The sequence below is a fragment of the Labrus mixtus genome, chromosome 6 (genome assembly GCF_963584025.1).
Source record: "Labrus mixtus chromosome 6, fLabMix1.1, whole genome shotgun sequence".
Classification (NCBI taxonomy): domain Eukaryota; kingdom Metazoa; phylum Chordata; class Actinopteri; order Labriformes; family Labridae; genus Labrus; species Labrus mixtus.
In genome coordinates, this window is record NC_083617.1 from 14,782,255 (window position 1) to 14,801,882 (window position 19,628).

Below are 19,628 nucleotides of genomic sequence, written 5' to 3' on the forward strand. Positions count from 1 at the left end.
GTCTTAAATTTCATGCGCAAATTGAACAGTCGGTTCGTTTCCACAGTGTATCATCTGAACCTGCAGCACACACACATAAAAAAAAAAACACTGACAGGTCACACCTTCACATATAAGCTACGATTGAACTCTTAAGTAAAGGTCACCTGGGGTCATTTTAGGATGAGAACTCAGGTTTAGGCTTAAGGTTGAAACGAGGTAATGTTTGACAAAAGTTTAGGTTTAGGATTTGGAAATGTGATGTTCTCTCTGTGTTGATGCAGACAGTGAACCCTCAGGCAGGATTGTTGTTAAATCACTTGACTGTCTATGCATGACAACGTGGGAAGAAGAAACACAGACGGACATGAGGGGGAAGTATGAGACAGCCACAGAAAGTTAAATTTACAGGTACAAAACATGCGAACATACAAAGAATGTAACAGAAAGGCTGACCACAGGAGGTAAAAAAAAAAGTATTTGTGTTTGAAATATTCATAGTTAATGAACTGTCTGTAGCCAGAGACACACAAGAACAACAGATGTTGATTTCACAGAATTGAAGGTGCATGTTTAAAATTAAATGGGGGAAAAGTAAAAGGATAAATATAACCCTTGAATAAACTGAACTATACAACCTATAAAATTATAGATCTTCCTCCAGCCTCACACAGAATAGCTTCTCGCTATGCTGAAGCTAATGGGGATCCAAATAAAACAAACAAGCACACACACACACACTAACTGACAGATTGAGATACAAAGCTGCCCACACCTCTTTGCATCTGTCTCCTATGTGGGATGGTTTTTAGACATTGCCTGATGTGTCAAACTAACACATGAGAAAGTTGAGCTAACCCTTACCGTGAGAAACAGTATTAAAAAAAAAAGAAAAAAAGACATTGTGGCACTCTCTGAAAACACTGTTGTCTTGACCAAAAGTAAAGTAAAGTCTTCCTTCATGCAGGGAATATTGTGAATGTTATGCTGTTTAGGATATTTGAGTATTTTGGAGCAGTTCTGATCATGTCAGTTCTAAATACTTCCAATACTTACATATATTCCAAATAACTGGTTCCATTTAAAAGGAAATATTTAAGTACACATACAGTATTATTCAGGATAGTTTTCTTACATCATTTGTGAAAATATATACAACACTGGTGACTTTTTTCAGATACAGACAGTTTCTAAATTCAATCTTGCTATTTGTTGAAAGTAACGCGTTTTAATGATTGTGTAGCTCTGGTTAAGTGTGAAGTTAATGTGAACTTATAGGTTTATTTCTGAAGTGTGTTGACTTAAAACAGTAAGGGTGTGCTTTTGTCTAAACAAGATCAATAATAACTATACTGTGCTGAGCTTTACTTTCAGATTTAACTTGCTATGTAAAAACATTGTTATATATATATATATATGTATATTATATTTATTGCATATTGCTTAGTGCATGCAGAGTTTCATCTTTCAATTAATTAATCAGAGGCACATTACTGTAACCTACAATGCAGGCAGTTGATCTCATGTTCGGTTTTTCAGATTTTTTTCCATCAAGATAAGAAAGTCTGTCAGATGGCTGGGTTTATAAGTGGTTTGTTAACCTGAAAATGTGTGTTGTAGTATTTAAACTAATGACTAAATTATACACTTATTGAAAACTTTAACCCAGGGTGAATCAGTTCAATAAAAAGTTAACTGCATATTAAATACCTATTTGTTGGTTTATGATGAGTGTTCAAAGACTTAATTTTTAGACTGGCTGACCAGTCATTATTTTTCATTATTTGAAGGAAACACAGTGTGAGTTCTCCTGTCACTGTTCTTTTGAGCAACTTGTTGTTTTACTTGCAGCTGCATGTGAATATTCTTTTTTCAGAAAGACAAAAAAACATCTTGTAAACCAGACTGACCACAATGCTGCTGGAACAACACCAAGGCCAAGACCACCCAGTAGAATCACAGCATGGGTCCATATCCCAGACAGCGTTTTATCGACTAACATCTGAGTCCATTATTTCTGAGACATGATCAGTTTTCAACACACCAAAAAAGACAACAACTTAATACTAACTGCACTGTGTGTAGTATGAAAGATAGCATATGTTGAAAACTAAAGAAGAGGCCAAAGACTTAATTTTATATAAAATCCAATGGAAAATATTGAGCACTCTTTTCATAATGATAAGTAACGCAAAGCAAATGTGTTTTTTGTGTTAGCTTACAATACATGCAGTAATCTCATGGAACAGAAGGTGCAGCCTCTACGCTAAGGGAGCAATTTTACCAGTCATGGTCCCAATGAAACTCAAATTGGAAGCTCTGGTCTGCTTTGTCCAGTTGGCTACATGGAGAGGGGCAGCTCTCCTGCCAGGAAAATTGTCCAATCTTTATGTAATTCTTCACTTTGTTTGTCTTGATATATTTCCATGCTACAAAGTCCGGCTGAAATATTTTTAAGCCGGCAGACAAGTAGTTTTTCTTTTCCTTTTTGCAGCTAACTTTTCAAAAAAGCAAAGAAACTATCCAAAATGCAAGCTTTTCATATACACCTCCATACCGAAATCCTGTGATGCATCCTTCCTCTTCTTTTCACATCCTTACCTCATCCTTTAGCTCTCCTCCTTCATCTGCCGTTTGTATTTTCGCCGTTTAGTTGACTCTCTGATGCTAGCTGAGTGACAGTGAGTGCAGTGAGTGCAGCGAGTGCAGCGGCTCAAATTAATTACCTAAAGTGGAGTCCATACATTCATCACACAGTCCTAATGATCCATACTATAAGTGTCATGGCGTCAGACGGAGCAAAAAAGGATGTGCCGACACTAGAAGCTTGTATATTACAGCGCTGTGTGTGTTTATGTAAATGTGTGTTTGGTGCTTTAGAGAGACTGCCCGGCAACTGAGGCGATGCCAAGAGCCAAGAACTATTAAGACGTGAATAACAGCTGCTGACGAAGCATTCAGAAAAGCTTCAGATAGGGCTGAAGTAACGATGCTAAGACAAGCAAAACTGAGATTTTTCTCAAGGTAACATCTAATGATCTCTAACATGAGGGTAGTTTGATGTGCAGTGACTCTTTTTGTATGTGAAGAATGGGGTTGCAGGACTCACATACAGCAGCAAATGTTGCCTAAGCTGGAGTCCAGCGTTACCACAGTAACCTTTAGAACTTTATATTGTCTGATTAAATACTTAGCTGTTTCTTGTCAATATCTTTTGTCTGCATTATTTCCCATCCATTTCCAGCTTGTGTAAATGTGAAATATTATTTGGAGTATTGTATTTCGTCTAGACTGTATAGGCTGTTTTCCATGAACTGTAAGTAACACCACGACCATGTGGTCAGACACAGAAACACTTCAAGTACAACAGTCTACTTTATAGTCATTATTGAAGACAGGGGTTTCAGGGGATGACACTAATTGATTCTGTCTTTTATTCAGACAGACAATATACTGCATACCATGAGAAACAATTTGACCCCACCAACTTCCTGCCTGGACATGAATGACCGATATGGCAAACAGTTTATGTGGTTAATATTAATGCTGCACTTTGACGATTCATGTTTCATAGAGGAGAAAAGTGTAAGTCATCCAAATGTATTTATCAGTTACTGTCAATAGACTCCAGTCATAGCAGCATATACACTCACTCAAATACCCCTGTAGTGCAACATTTGTCCTCATGATCAGAGAGTTTTTAGATCCATGTGTCACTTCTGATGTGACTTTCTCTCTCTCTCTCTCTCTCTCTCTCCTCCTCTCTGCAGCTTGTCTGCATCAGTTTTTTTTATTATATCAGTTATTGTTTTTTAAATTCTTAAAAGGGGATATGAGATTACATGTTTATTTGCACATAAAGAAGGAAGAGATCACAAGTGGTCACTGAAGATGCATTTGGCGATGTGGCCAGGAGTGAACAGCTGTGCTTAGAGCTTTCCACTGAATCCAGATTCATCTAAAATCTCTCACTCAGGCTCCCTGCTTATACAAGGTGTGTACATAAAGAACCAAAGAAACCACATCATATCACATCACAACCGAATCTTGATTTGCATTTTGTTTACAGGTTAATTTTACATAATGCACCCCTTGGTCTTACACACACACACACACATAGACATCAATGCAATTTGTACACTTCATACCAAGGTTGCATAGCTGTTTGTGACTTCACTCCGAGGCTGTGTTGCATCTCTGGTATGCACTTATTGTTGCCTACACCTACAAGTATGTCTACCCAATGCAACACTCATATACTCCTAGCTACCCACCTCCTATATGGCACTAGGGGGGGGGGCCCTCTGGAATTTGTTTGTAATTTTGTTATGGATACATTCCCCTCCTATGCAACTGTTAAATTAAATAGATGTGTAGAGTATTTTTCTACAATTTAAAATACTATCAAATATGTAAGACGGAGGATTAGCCACTTAAAAAAAATATATATTTTTTTTTTATTTTGAGATTAAAATCGTACATTTACGAGAATAAAGTCGTAAATGTACGGGAATAAAGTCGTACATTTTATTACGAGATTAATGTCAGAAATTTACGAGAATAATCTCATAAATTTAACGAGTTCGAGACCAGCCTGTGCGAAAATGATGAAAGTAGAACTCTTGAAGTATTTTCCTCTGCAGACAACTTCCTCCAAGTCAGTGTGCTTCTTTCTTTGGAAAAGCCACAGTTTCTTGCAGTATCTTTTCAGGTTCCTGATATTTTATGACAATGTGAAGATGATGATGGTGCCAAAAGCATGTGTAGTTTCATATCTGCACAAGTAAAGCCCCAACACAACTATTTGTGTCTGTTATCGGTCTGCCTTGTTAAAGTGTCTCATGTGCAGAGCCAGTTTGTGTCCTGTTCATACATCATTTTACAGAAAAACAAAGTCTTGCAAGTTGAAGTGAAAACTGCTCTTGAACTGTTTTTACCGACTACACAAGGAAGTAGCCTATTTCCTTATTAGTGAAACCTTTAGGACAAGATGCTGCATGTTTGTCATTTGAGAACAGGATGCTGTTGCTCTTCTGCTATAGACTAAAATAACAACTTTATTCTTTTATTCTTTAAAGACTTTAAGAGTTCTACTTTCATCATTTTCGCGCAGGCTGGTCTCGAACTTGTTCATTTACGACTTTATTCATTTAAATGAAAATAAACTGCATTAGCCTGTTGCAACACAGCCGAATAGTTGGTCTTTACCCAAGCCCCGCCAGTCAAAAAGACAACCGTTGTTAAGGATTTTAGGGTGACACCTGGGGGGGGGGGCATTTATATTTCAAGGGGGACCCATGCAGTTGCTGGACATCCCTCTGGACACACCCCTGCATATAGCAGGATTTTTTTTATTCACATGTTGATCTTGCCTTGAGGCTGTCTAAGGCAATTAACTCAATAACAGTAATATCCAGTTGAATGATGTAGAAACATTGCTTTGAACAAAAAAAAATGTTAGGAGGATGACTTATCTGCTACACAAGTCTCCTGTCTCCACCTCTGATCTCCAGCCAATACATACAGCTGCTGTTAAGTACTCTTACATCTGCGTAACGCTGACGCAAGTTCCCAATCCATCAACAAGGACGACAAGACAGAACATCTACCCATACATCAAACTGGTTCATCTCCTTTCAGCAAGAATGAATCATTAAATGATTAATTAAGCAGAGGTAAATCATGGCTTAACCCCTGATCCTCTACTGAATTGCAATTTGTTTTCACACTCTTAGCCTGCATAACATAAGTGAGCAGAAGACAGGGGCTTTAGGTGCTAAATATGATTTGGAGAAGCACCTGAAAGATATCGATGAAAACTTGCAAACCTGCAAGGCACGAACACTATTCATGTTCAAAACTTCTTTAACAAATTTAGCATGATGGCAGTTAATAAAGAGATTGTTGCTGCAAATATCTCAAATTGTGGGCTTTATAGGCTTTAAAAGCATCCTGTCACTCTTTTTTAGATAAATGTACTCGAGAGAGAGCTAAATGCAGATCCACTTTATCAGGCAGAAAGACAATTCACATCTCATCAATCAGACCGCTTCATCTGGTCCTTCTCTTCAGTAATTTATTCTAATACGTCTTTGTCCTTCAGTAAAAGAGATCACTGAAGTGAAAGGGCAGCTTGTTTTCTTGACTTTTCTGTATGCTTTGGCGTTCGTAAGAGTTTGTTTGTTTCTATGGTTTTATTCTTGTTTGTTGTCTGTTTGTTTCATTTTGCTTTGCCTATTGTTATTTTATTCTTTTCTCTTTTTATCTATTTGATGTAAAGCACTTTGGTCAACTCTGCTGTTTTAAACAGTGTTTTTTATATATAAAGTGCTCTCAGAGTAAGATTGAACCACCTTTTCAAATCAGCTTCATGTTGAGTCTCAGACTAAGTCTTCCTTCACTTAAAGAGGTCAAAGGACTAATTCATCTCCTCAGCTCTAAACAGGATGATTAACAGCGGCGCTGAAGCGGAGCAATTTTTAACTGTCTGCTCCGTGCTCAATGTAATGGCTATATGGTGTGAGAGGAAAGATACTGGGTTATAAATGGAAGACTGCAATTAATCTTTTACATGTTACAGAGTCTTTAATCACATTGTGCACCTTCAGTATAGGACTCTATGGTATCAAGAGACATTTATCCTTTTCAGAACAACCAGAGAGATTTGTCTCAATGAAGAGGGTTGTGAAGATGTGTCTCATGTTGACATACAGGAAAGTTGTTTCTATGGATGTTTATTGTGCAGTATACATACGTGTTTCATTTTACTTTAATTTTATGGACTATTGTTTGTCTGTACTTGTGAGCATTGAGATCCTTATTTTCTCTAAAAGCCTTCAAAGACAGCAAATCACTGCACTGAAATGAGAAGAAAAGACTATAACCACTAGATGTCTTGTTGAATTATTAGCAACAGGTTAAAATTCAGTTTTTCTCACATGTTTTGAGGAAAATAAGACTCAGAAATTGACACTAAAGTGCTGGAATGAACTGAAAATGTTACATACACACACACATACAGACTGACTTACTGTGTTCATTGATCCGGGATGGTGTTGATCCTTTATTAACAATGCAACAATAATGAGTCATAGATATCATGTTTTAACCAGAAATAAATGTGCATGCTTTATAATGCTGCAGCCTTGAGGGTGCAGGCATGAGGTCAGCAGGGCTTCTTTGTGGGATTCTTTACTTAGTTCAAAACAATTTATATAAAATAACATTTGAAGTATTGAGGATCTGTGACTGATAATACAAACAGAAAACATATGATGTTTTATTCACTGTCAAACTTCTTCATCTTTTACAACGCTCAGTGGAGGAGGTCAGATTGTGTTTCGTACAGTCAGCAGTGTGAGGAGCTTTTATTCTAGCAGGGAGGCTAGAATAAAAAAAAAAACAAGGAAAACTCTTCAAAAGGAAAACACTTTGCTTTAATCTGTTTACAATGGGCAGACGGGATCCATTACGACTAAACAAAGCGTGGTCATACACTATCAAAGTGACCCTCATTATTCTTCTTTAGATGTGATCTAACCTCCTCCTAATTCATGTTTATTTCTCTTACAGTTTCAGGAATTTTAACTGACCCATGTCCTGTTTAAACATTTAATCAAAAACGCCTACATTTAGATTTGGAAAGTTTAGTTTAGTCCTATAATTCAAAAGTAAAGGGATTCATGAGACAAGCCGGCTAATGGACTTTTGATAATTTTCATACAATTTTCTCTCTGCAATAGTTTCTGATCCATCATGATGCTAAATGTGTGTGATCAATATTTAACTAATAACACAACCTTTTTGGACATGGATGGATGTTTTGTTGCTCAAATAGATATTATATACATACTTGCAACTCTGTGTCGTGTAGTTGTTACATCAGAACAAAGTCTGTGCTGCAGGTTGCGTGTTGATGTTGTTGTCCATTTCCTTTTGCAGAGAGCATGTACAGTATCTCTGCAGGCAGCCTCCAAACACACACATCTCTTTGTCTGTGCTATTAATTGAAGGCCAGGACTTTTTTTAATCTTTAAAGCATTTCATATTACGGGTTCATGTTATGTGCTATACAGATTTTCTGTTTGTGTAGCCTCAAACACAAAAGAAGAGATACTGATCTTATCTTTTTTTATTCTTTGTGCCTCCCTAAAACTCTCTTTTTTTTGGGTCTACAAAGTGTAATACGAAAAACAAAGACAATTCTTCTTCAAAAAGAACATCATCTCTGGATTGTGACTTAGGGTGTATTTTTAGTCAAAATCATAGCCTGACATTTCCTTTGTTTTCGCCAATGCTGCCTTGTTTTGTGTGCGTGTGCGCAGTGTGTGTGTGTGTGTGTGTGTGTGTGTGTGTGTGTGTGTGTGTGTGTGTGTGTGTGCAGATCCTGTTTACAGTATTGAAGGACAGCAGGAAGCTGACAGTTTTAATGTTGTTTGCATATGTTTATTTTTTTTTTAAGGTTTATTTTTGGGCTTTTTATGCCTTTACTGCAGCGTCAGGACAGTGGATAGAGTCGGAAATCAGGGACAGAGAGAGTGGGGAATGACATGCGGGAAAGGAGCCACAGGTCGGATTTGAACCTGGGCTGCTCGCTTCAAGGACTACAGCCTCTGAACATGGGTCGTTTTTTGTTTGGTATTGTTATTGTGTTTGTAAAGGCAGTATTATGTAAGGACATGATAATGACTTTTTACTATAATACATTTGTAATTCTACTTTAACTTTGACTGTTCATGGGAGACTGAATCATTGATTTAGATTTTTATCAATTCAGATTCGTCAGTGCTCCTTAATAGAACACTACCTCACTAACGTCATAGCTTAAGATCCTGCCATAAATAACAAGCACCTCACTCATACTAAGGCCAATCTTATTTATCTTATATTATCAGTAACAGTATAAAGACTGTTATAACACCTGTAGACAATCTGAGGAGGGTTTGTAAATCCAAGTTGTTGCTTTTTTATTAGCTTTATTTTTAGAGATTTTAAATGTTTCCTTCCTGCAGTCATGAAAAAAACAACACTTTTTATTTGTGGGCAATAAATGCTGATAGTAAATTGTGTTGCATTGTGTTCTGTTCGAGCCTGTTGTGTTTTATTCGCTAGCACCAGGCCTATAAACCACTTTATGACACCACCTGACCACCACTTGTGCAATGTTTTCTTATTTTAAGCCTCATTTTCCCGTGTTTACCTTTACTCTACATGTTTTTGATTTTTTTCCCCTGCCTCCTTACAATATTTTTTTCTCTTCTTCTTTTACAGCCAGGAGATAGCTGAGTCAGCTCGGGGTCATGACATCATCATCATGAGACGGGGAGGCTGAGTGGCGACCACAGGCAGGAACAGGAGAGGCGTCGCCTTTGAATGGTGTTTTTCAGCTGCTGGTTCTTGGCAAAAAAAAGTTAGTGCTGCTGTGCTTCCTCAGTGAATGTTTTCTAGATTAATGAAAAAGAAATCAATGAGGTTTTATATGGCAGTAAGTTCAGTTTTATTGTCACACAGCCCAGAATGAGCATAAAACATCTGCAGGAGGGTGAAGTTTGGTTGAGGATTTTGTCTTTCCAAAAATGTTTTCTAGCTTGTGAGCTGATTACGTGTAAAGTAATTACAGTGAAGTCATACTGATGCTGTTCAAATCCCAGCTGCTGGAGAACAAACAGCATGAACACAGAAGTAAAGGACTAATCTGTCTCTGCAGTCCAAACTTTGACATTAACAGATATTATTTATATATGATAGAGACGAGCTGAGAAAACAAATGGAAAGTGCTGATGTGGGCCCTTTTCTTTCTAAACAAATATTAGAAAAGACAGTTCTACCATATGTAAGATATTTTAGATTTTCATTTTCTGATTTAGACTTTAAAAAAGGCACAAAAGGAGTTGGAATAAAAAAACTTTGCATGTAAATCAAATGTATGATAGTGTTATTTGTTACATTTTCCTGCTGTTTTTTTTGTCTGTAAACACTGAAACACTGACTCTTATTACCACTGTAACCTGCTCTGTAATATAATGTGAGATTTACACTATATATATATATATATATATATATATATATGGTGTATGGTGGCCAGTGGTAAAATATATATATATATATATTTTACCACTGGCTGATTTTCAGATTTATGACTGATTTTGTGCCAAAAGAAGGAAACAATGCACATTAAGATAAAGCCCGCTAAATAATGTGTTGCACATTAATCTGACTGATTATCTTGCTGCGTGCAATCACAGTTGTCTAAATTCATAAAACATAATTTCACAGTCAAATTTGGGAGTTTAACATTATCGTAGAGTTATATTTTACTTTGGGGTACTCAAGGAAAAACCCCCGTGGAAGGTTTGGACTGAAAGTTACTGATCTGATAACACAGTGAACCTGTAGTTCAGAGAGAGGATTGAGTTCAAGAAGAAATGTGACTACAGTTTTTAAAACTCAAATCTGGTTTGAATTTAGTTTAATAGGATCCCAGTTGAAAACATACAATATTGCTTTGTTTAGTTTGGTGCTTATAAGGTAAAAGTTAGCAAAAGCATGTTAAGGTCATAATTCATGTTCTACAACTTTCTAACTTAATATCAATACGCAGTAATTAGGAGGGTAATAAGGTCAAACTCTTAGTTAATGGCCTACTAGCTATAGGCTGTAGTCATATAGACTAAGGTACTAATAAGTGCTTCATAATGACTAATAAACATACAGTTGTCTATTTAGCATGCTAATAAGCAACTAGTTAATGGTGAATATTGTAACCTTAATTTAAATGTTACCCAACGGCTGTTAATAAAAATCTAACTGTAGCTCGATGTAATCAGTGTTTTAGCAGGAAGTTTGAACACTTGCAGACATGTCACCATCTCTTTAGCAGCTAAGCACCCCAAAACTTCAGATCCTCAGACAGAAAAAAACCCCCAACATTTTGGCGTCATAACACAATTCATTTTGATTACATTTTAAATGTCTGTATTGTTTCATTTTCAAACTGAAGACTGCACACGTGTAGAGTCCTGACCTTGAATGTCACATTTGGTCAGGTTAGCAAACGGCTGTTCTGCAAACTATCTTTTCAGGATACAGTTTCGTAAACACACGAGTGAATAAGAAACCTGTCGACACCTTTTTAAACTTAATCTGCAATAATGTCATCACAGCCCCAAGGCGGCCAGGAGGGGGACGACACGAGGACGTCCTGTCTTCTCAATATGCACAGTATGCTAAAAGGTGAAGGGAGAGAAAGTGCTGCATGTTGGATGAAACAGAGTCAACAAAGTTCACTGTAGTAATAATGTGAGTATAATAGATTATGCAACAACATCACACAACACAATATCCGTCAGGTGACAGATGAGTGCACACAAGTTCAATCTTTTTTTCGTCATGAAAAATGAAATGGTCAACCCGTCTGACCCCTTCAAATTAAAAGTCTTTAAGTCAAAATTCATTTAATACATTTTATTTTCAAAACTCTTTAAAGTGAATGATTCTTCAAAGGGTTTTTGATATCATTATGCGATACAATGTATAAGCAATATTTTGCTGTCCAGTTGTTGAGGGGTCCCCTAATCTTATTTTTTTCTTTGGTCCTTTCGACTTGGATGACAAAATCTCAGATGTCAAGAGATCAATCAATCATTATTTGTATTAGCACCAATTCATAACAAGTGTTATCTCGAGACGCTTTACAAAAGAGCATATGGGATAATATGCAGGAAGGATTTCTCCTTCATATTCCTCGCATTCCTGTTGTCGACATCCTCGCCGCTGAGGTGGAGGACGGGGCAGGCCGTGCATGAGTGAGGACGCCGGTGGTTGTGGGGACGACACAGTTCGATGGTGGTGGCCGGGCGCCGGATGTTGGTTGGGACGACACAGAGAGATGAATAATGGCACCAAAAAACTACCCCTGCTCTGGGACACTTTTTGACTATTCTTCAATCTTTTCTTTTTTGGGAAATTATGGAGCACACTGCTTCATGAGGTCCTCAAATATGATTTAAAATAAATGAAAAGTTTAGCAAGAACAACACAGAAATCTGTAAGATTAGTTAATTTATATTAAGATAACAGGGTTGAAAAAGTGAATGCAGGTGGTGCCTATTCTTAATGAAAATGTGTCTGTCTGGAAAATGATATGACTTCTTTCTGTTTCATCTAGAAGGAACACTTTCTATTGGCCAGGAAGAAAATCTTAACAAACCAGGGGCTTTCAGATCATTTACGTTTGAGGGTTGTGATTTGGGCTTTCAGCAGCAGCCTGAAAAAAAAAACAGGTGAAGAAAAAGATGAGGCTTCTTCTGAGAGAAGAAAAAAAGCAGGGAGAAAAGCAAGCTGTGTGTTTGTGTTTGTGTAAGGCAGCGTGTGAACAACTGAAGTAAGAGAGGGACTGAGAGTCAACATGAAGGTGTGCGTGTGAAAGAGAGTAAGAAGGAGTGAGTCAGGGAGAGGAGGAGAAGGAGGAGGAGCTATATTTGTCTGCCTATAAAGCTCATACGGCTTCTTGTTTTCTTGTTCTCTGATATTATTTCTGTCGTGTGAACTTCAGCAGAACTGAATCTTGTCTGTAGGAAATCAAGACAATAAATCATTAAAATATCTCAAAAGCAAGGAAGCTGTCTGCTGCTATTGTTGATGTTATTGTTGATGTTTCAATTGCTTTTTATTTCACGGTGCATATAGAACATGATTACATACACTTAAAGCCTAGATGCATTCATAAAAATAGTTGAAAGCAAAAAACTGGGAAAGCAATGAAAATGAAAGATCTATGTTTCCATCCAGTAAAATATTGTTAAAAACAGATGTCATAAGGAAAGGTTTCAAAAATGTACATAACAGCAACACTTGTCAATGACTGCATTGTTTAATAGCTGGTCTTGGCTTATTCTGATTAATATCTGGTTCAGATTAATACAAGCTCTACTTGCCATCTCACAGACTTCATCGCATCATTGGTCTCGATTTACACTGACCCTCCCCTGCTTGAGATACAGATGTTAGCTTATGCTGAGTTTTTGGTGAAATCCTTACATGATCTCTACTAGTGCCTTTCATCAGCTTTATCATTTTTAAAAATGAAGGTTATCTGACACTTATTACCTTCTTCTTCATTTCCACTTTAAATAATTGTCCAAGTCATTCAGAATATACTTTCTATAAGCATACACCTAAGAACAGCTGACCTGAAAGATGGCATGTGAACTTGTTTATAAGTGAAGCACTAAACACTCTAGTGACAAGAGAGAGGAGCTCTTCAAATCAACAGTTGATAATTTCATCAAAGTTCAAATAGCTGTGTAGGACTTGTGTGGGCAGCAAAGATCAAATCATCGTCTGACTTGTGGTTCATGATTCGTTACATGATTAGAGAAGGTCATAAATGTATGTTAACACCAATAAGAGAGTTGTTAAAGGTCTGTTTGCTCTGTGGAGGTGAGACGAGAGGTGAAGGACTTTGACCTTTTGAAACATTTGAAACATTTTAATATTAGTCATCAATAAAAGTGATTACTAAAGATCTCTGACCTACAAAAAGTTTAAATAAACATAATAAATATTTAACATTTTGTATCCAAATCTTCTTTTTTTTAATATTTTTTCAAATACGTTTTCATTTACTATCTATTATAAACTTGAAGGGAACAATATATGCCGATGTAGATGTATCAGCGCTGTTAAAGGACAAGACTGTAGTTCTATTTCATGAATGTTAAAATACTACTGTTGTGATGGATGAGGTAGCTCCTCCATGTCCTTATGGAGGATAGTCATTTTGTCGCTTTTTTTAAACTTACTTTTTAAACGCTGGCTGAAAATATTGTGCATTAATGTGCTCTGATTAAGCGACCATTGCAAACACTCTTCAATAGACCAAAGTTTCCATTTGGAGAAACTGGCTGCAAATTGAAAAACATGTGCAGAAGTTGCAAAAAAAGAAAATCCATAAAGAGATACATGCTGGAGTTAGCCAAAACGAATATGTAACTGTTAAGGTAAAAGCACACAAACCCAGAAATCTAATGCAAAACAGCAAGTCATCACATTGGAAGTTCTCCAGGCCTGTAGGGGGCGCTCAGTGAAGCAGCCTTATTATTGACAGGAGAGAGAGAGAGTGGGAAGGATGTGGAAACTTTATTGAATTTCCTGACCATATAACAATGGATGCCACTGGAGCGCAGTTTTCCTGAGGTCCATGCACCACTGACTGCTGCAGTTGTGTTGTGTTTTTGTTGGCTGTCAATATATATGTTTAGTCTTTTTGCAGCACATTTTTCAGCATGTTTACGTTGTTGCATTTGTTTCAGACATTTGTACATTTCTGAATTTGCAGCCTGTATCTTTTGTCGTCTAATTTGAGCTGTTGCATCACATGTGCACTTGTTGGCCACAGTAGAGACAACATCCATGTCAGTGATGTCGGTCACTGACATGTGGACAGAATCCATTGACTCGAGTTACTGTCATTCACATATCTTGTTACTACAACCTTAAGTTTGGAAGTTCAAAAGAGATCAAAGACAACTTGTCAAATGTTGAAACTGAGAAATGACATAGTTAAAAATAATCTGAATTTGATTCCAAACTTGTTTCAAAAAAGCTGGGACCGTGTCAACAGAAGACTGTAAAAACTGTAAAATGCTTATAAATACACCTGATGAATCATTTGACAGTTTATAAGAATATTTCGACATCATATGAACACATTTTAAACAGACTTTATTATGTTTTAGTGCGTTGTCATTTTGTCTGCAGAAACATCTTAACAGAAGTGAAAGTAATTAGTTCATGATTCACTGTGTCCAGGTGCAGCTGGTATTAGGAAATAAAGGCAGGCAGGTAGATATCCGAGGTGAGGCTATACTGTAACACAACTCCCTGATAAAGATGAGTCACTGGAGTGTTTTCCCTGCAGACGTCAGAGATGATAAGAGCAGTGTAAACAGATATTCATCGAGATGTGTCTCACGTGTACTCTGACACCTGGGCTGTTTTTCTTCACTGTGCAGACTCACCACTAGCGTCACTCAGTCTCTTTGTCAGAGAATCTTTTCACTTGAATACACCTGTTTACATTATATTAGCTACATCAGTGTCTTGTTTTAAATCTATTCTGAAGAAATGTTTTTTCATCCAAAGGCCTTCTTGTAATTTCTATGTTCCATTTGAGAAGTTTTATTAAGTTTTTCTCAGAGCCAAGATTAGTCAAGATTTCTGTCTTGACCTCATGCTGGTCTTGGGGGTTTAAACAGAAGTTATAAAAGCCAGAGAAATCCGTCATTTTATAGTAGTAACGGGACGTGTCTTGAGCCGGCATGACAGACGGCATGACAGATGGCATGACAAACAAAATGTTAATCGTTGCCGTGGAAACACTGGATGTTACGTCAAAGACACACAAGGAAGCAGGAATTGCAACTGAAAGCTGCTGTACTGTTGCTGTATGTGTGCTGCTGTGACTTCATGTAAAGTATACTTGGATACATCGCCAGTAAACATATTCTCTTCCTCAGGTCTGTTTAGCCCATTCGTATTCACACAGTTGACCATAGTGCAGGCTGGGGGGACTAGCAGATACAACTCCCATGATTCCCCGCCAGCCGTGACGGCATCTCTTGTTATTGTAGTATTGATTGAGAGCCCCCTGGTGGAGGACATAATTGTCTGAAGACAAACATACTTTAGGGGCTGTAGGGAGCGTGTGGACGCTTTCCGACGACATCGCAGGTCGTGTCCATCAGGATTAACTAATCCCATTCATATTCTCACACCGCTGACGAAGCAGCGGGAGCAATTTGAGGTTAATTGTCATGCACAGGGACTCATTAGACATATAGCTGCAGGAGCTGGGGATCGAACCGCCGACCCTTCGGTTTTTAATAGGCTCATTAACAGAATAGGGATAATGCATTTCTTTTGTAATTATAAAAAGTAAAAAATAAAAAATGTTTCAGAAAAAGAATATTCATTAACAACAAAAGAGGACCGCTTTAGCCTTTCTACCCTCTTTAATTGGGTTAAGGTGCTGAGATCACAGAAATACTGAGCTTGTGTCTTTGATCAGACACACAGCATTTATAAGCCTTGAACTTTTCAGATTTATTGTCTATACATTTATTTCTAAAACAGAATGAAGTGTACATACTGTCTCAAAGCCTTCTACATGATGCTAACAATACAATCATTCTTCCATTGTCAGATTTTTTCAATATTAGCATCTTAATCACTGACTAAACTTCAAAATACGTTTTGCCTTCAAACATGCTGACCAACTGTGAAAAAACGGTGCCAAGAAGCTGTGCAAAGTCTGCTCAATTATAATCTCACTTAGTTCATCACAGTGTTACAAACTATTAGTTGTGAGCTCATGTTTAACAATGTGATGACAGCCAACAAGAGGTTAAACACAATTACACCATAGAATCTCATGAGCAAGTGTGTCATGTGTCTTTAATGAAAATAAATAGTTGTTAGCTAATAGCTTTTTTTTTGTCCTGCTATTGTTTGCCCTTTAAGGATTAAAATCTTAAGGATGATAAGTTTGCATTTATGCTTCAGCAAACCCTTTGCTTTTCTATCAGTGTGTGTAGTTCAGTCAGTGCATTGCCTCACTGAGAATACGCCCAGACATGTCTAAGGGCTACCTAACCACACACACACAAACACACATGTGCACAATCACATTTAAATCTGCATGCTGTGGAGCACACAGGCTTCCATAGAGAAACACACACACACAAACACACATGTGCACAATCACATTTAAATCTGCATGCTGTGGAAATACACAACTAACTCAATGCAAAGCACAGGCTTCCATAGAGAAACACACACACACACACACACACACACACACACACACACACACACACACACACACGCATTGTGGTTTATAGCCAGCTGGTTTACAGCCCAGATAAGTCAGGCTGGATGACACCATGGACTCACTGCTTTGGTACAATTAACAACAGACAGCCTAAAAGGAGCAATTAAAATAAATGATTAGAATTAAAGTCAGTCTGGAATAATGTCAAAGTTCAGATCTGCGACAACATGTGTAACTCTCGTCATGTGTAAAAGGGAAGTGTCAGGAAAAGAAAAGAGAAATGCGGTAAAAGTGGAACATGTTTGTGTTTCCTTTTCCTTTTCTCCAGAAGCTGAATTTCATGACTAGACTTACCGAGCAGGAGAGAGCAGAAAGATGATCAGTGCTTCAATGCTTGTACATACTGTAACAAGTCAAACAGAATATGAAGGACTGTGAGATTCTGTTAAAGCATTACACATGGAGGGGTGTGGATCCTCCTTCACTCCAGAGTGAAACCAAAAGTCAAGTATGGTATAGGCCTAATAAAAGTCAAAAAGTATAATAAAGATGAGAAAGGTTCAGTCTAGGGTTGGAAAGTTAATGCCATCAGTCATATGACTTTGTTTTTGCTTTCGTTTTACCAGACAATAATTGAAATAAGAGGCCACAATACTACATCTGTCAAAAATAGTTACAAACACCTGCCATCATGGCATTTATCATGCTTATGGTATTATATTTCTAACACCTATTATCATCCGTTTAACCTCCTTACGTCACTAATTGTGGAGACGAGATTTAATCTTTTATTCTGCTTATTTGATGAGCTAATCTGAAACAAAAGCAACGGTGCAAGTTCAGATATTCAGATGATTAGGAAAGCTTAAAGCCTATAAATCAAGTATTATTCCTCACCATACTTTTTTTTTGCAAGACTTAGTAAGAAAAGCCAAAGTTGAAAGAGGAACATATTTCATAATAAATATTACATTGTTGGCTTTGGTCAAAGATTGACACATCTGGTCCATTAAATATGAATGATTTTATTTATTTTTTTACTCGTTTCTTGCATTTTTAGAAAGCTTTCTAGTGTAGTGATGTTGCTGAACTCTGAACTAAGCTGTGTGTTGTTGTCTTTAACACAGCTTCAATTCCACTTTATTGTTTCTCTTTTCCTTTGTTGGATGCTTTTGATATCTTGTTTGAAACACTTTGAATTGTCCTGTTGCTGAAATGTGTTATATAAGTAGACTTGCCTTACCTAAGCTGTATATATCTACAAACAGATAAGGTCAATAGTAGCTAAGAAAATGTTGTGTCTTTTTGTGTAAGGTCCAGACCTAGCCAGGGGCAGGTTCAGCAGGTTTTCTTGATTTATGGTTTTTAATATGTGCCCAGCATAGACTCTCTTATCTGAATGTCTCTAATGGTCTGCCAGCTGTAAGGGATGGCCATCTCCCACCTCATGGCTTCACCCTTTTCTACTGGTGAGGTCGTTAGGATGTTTGCTGGTTTCTCTTTTCCTACTGCTGAGGTCGTTAGGATGTCTGCTGGTTTCTCTTTTTCTACCTTTTAGGGATGTCTGTTTCAAGGGCTGTACGATTTCACCTTCTGACTTACGTATCTCTGCTCACTGTTTTCAACTGTTGATGAAGCCTACTGTTTGGTTAAATTTCTTCAGAACTCAGTTGATTATAATGTAGTATTATAAGTGCAACCCACTGTTTTCACTCATTAACCTAATGTGCAGTTTACAAGGCACATAGTCTACTAAATATCTTGTGATTACTACAACACATGATACAAAAACTAAATATGAAGATGTATTTTTTAGGACACTACAAAAAAAAAATTATGTGTGGCAACAAACTGGAATGATCATTAAAAACTCAATTTTATTAATCCATAAATCCTTTTATTTGTTTTGACAAGAATGAAAGTCAAGACTTGAGTAGAGTAGTCCCACTTAGAATAATTTAGCCTTACGACTAATGTACTCCCTTTCTTCAGGATGTTAACACTGTAGGTTCAGTATTGTTGTATTGCTTTCCATAGTCAATATTTCCATGAAACCAGAATAACTCTGCACCTGCCAGAGTGACCGTTAAATCTATATTTTATACCAAAGGCTCAAATATTAGAGTGCAGGTAAGTCAGCGGAAAAGAAATTCCTTTGGATGGTGAACTGATTTCCAAGTTGCGACCAATTGTCATGTTTGTCGGAATTCTTTAGAGAACTAATTTCTGTTTCTAAATCAATAGAATGTGCCTCAAATCCTGTCCTGTGTAAAAACCACACGCATGCTCACAGATGTGACACAATGTGCTATTTTGAAAGTAGCTGAGTCGTTAAGATTTGTATCAGTGGTGTGGGGCAGATAGTGTGGTGACTGCTAATGGTAAATGTCAAATCTATTTTTGTCACTTTTCAGAATATTTTTGTTTTACAGAAAGTTTCGTATTGTACGTATTCTGCCTTATAACGTCAGAAGAGGATGGTTTGAGCAGAACAGACAAAATAATATCTGGTTTATAGGCTCATGAAGATGTGACCATAAATAATGTAGTCAGTCAACATGTACAACATTAATAATATTCAAATAAAAAAAAAAATACATTTTCATAATGTTTTCCATTTTGCCCTTGTCTCCTCACTCTGGGGTACCAATGAGTCTGACATGTTGTCTTCTTGTACCATCTGATTAATGTAGAAATGTTTATGTTGGAGCATTATCACTTATTGAATAAAAATAATATAAATGTATGTGAATTAAGTCTAAAGAAGTAACATTTACTGGGACTTGGGAAAGTATTTTGCAACTCATGTCACACTTAA

The 19,628-nt window shown here is 37.1% G+C and overlaps 1 long non-coding RNA gene across 2 annotated transcripts in view; it reads left to right on the forward strand.

Moving 5' to 3' along the window:
- Positions 1–12,594, forward strand: part of LOC132975557 (uncharacterized) — a 64,187-nt gene extending 51,593 nt beyond the window's left edge. For both annotated transcript variants that reach the window (XR_009673285.1, XR_009673284.1), the window contains exon 5: positions 9,250–12,594. This is a non-coding gene — a long non-coding RNA (uncharacterized LOC132975557). The remainder of the gene's footprint in view (positions 1–9,249) is intronic.
- Positions 12,595–19,628: the final 7,034 nt, after the last annotated feature.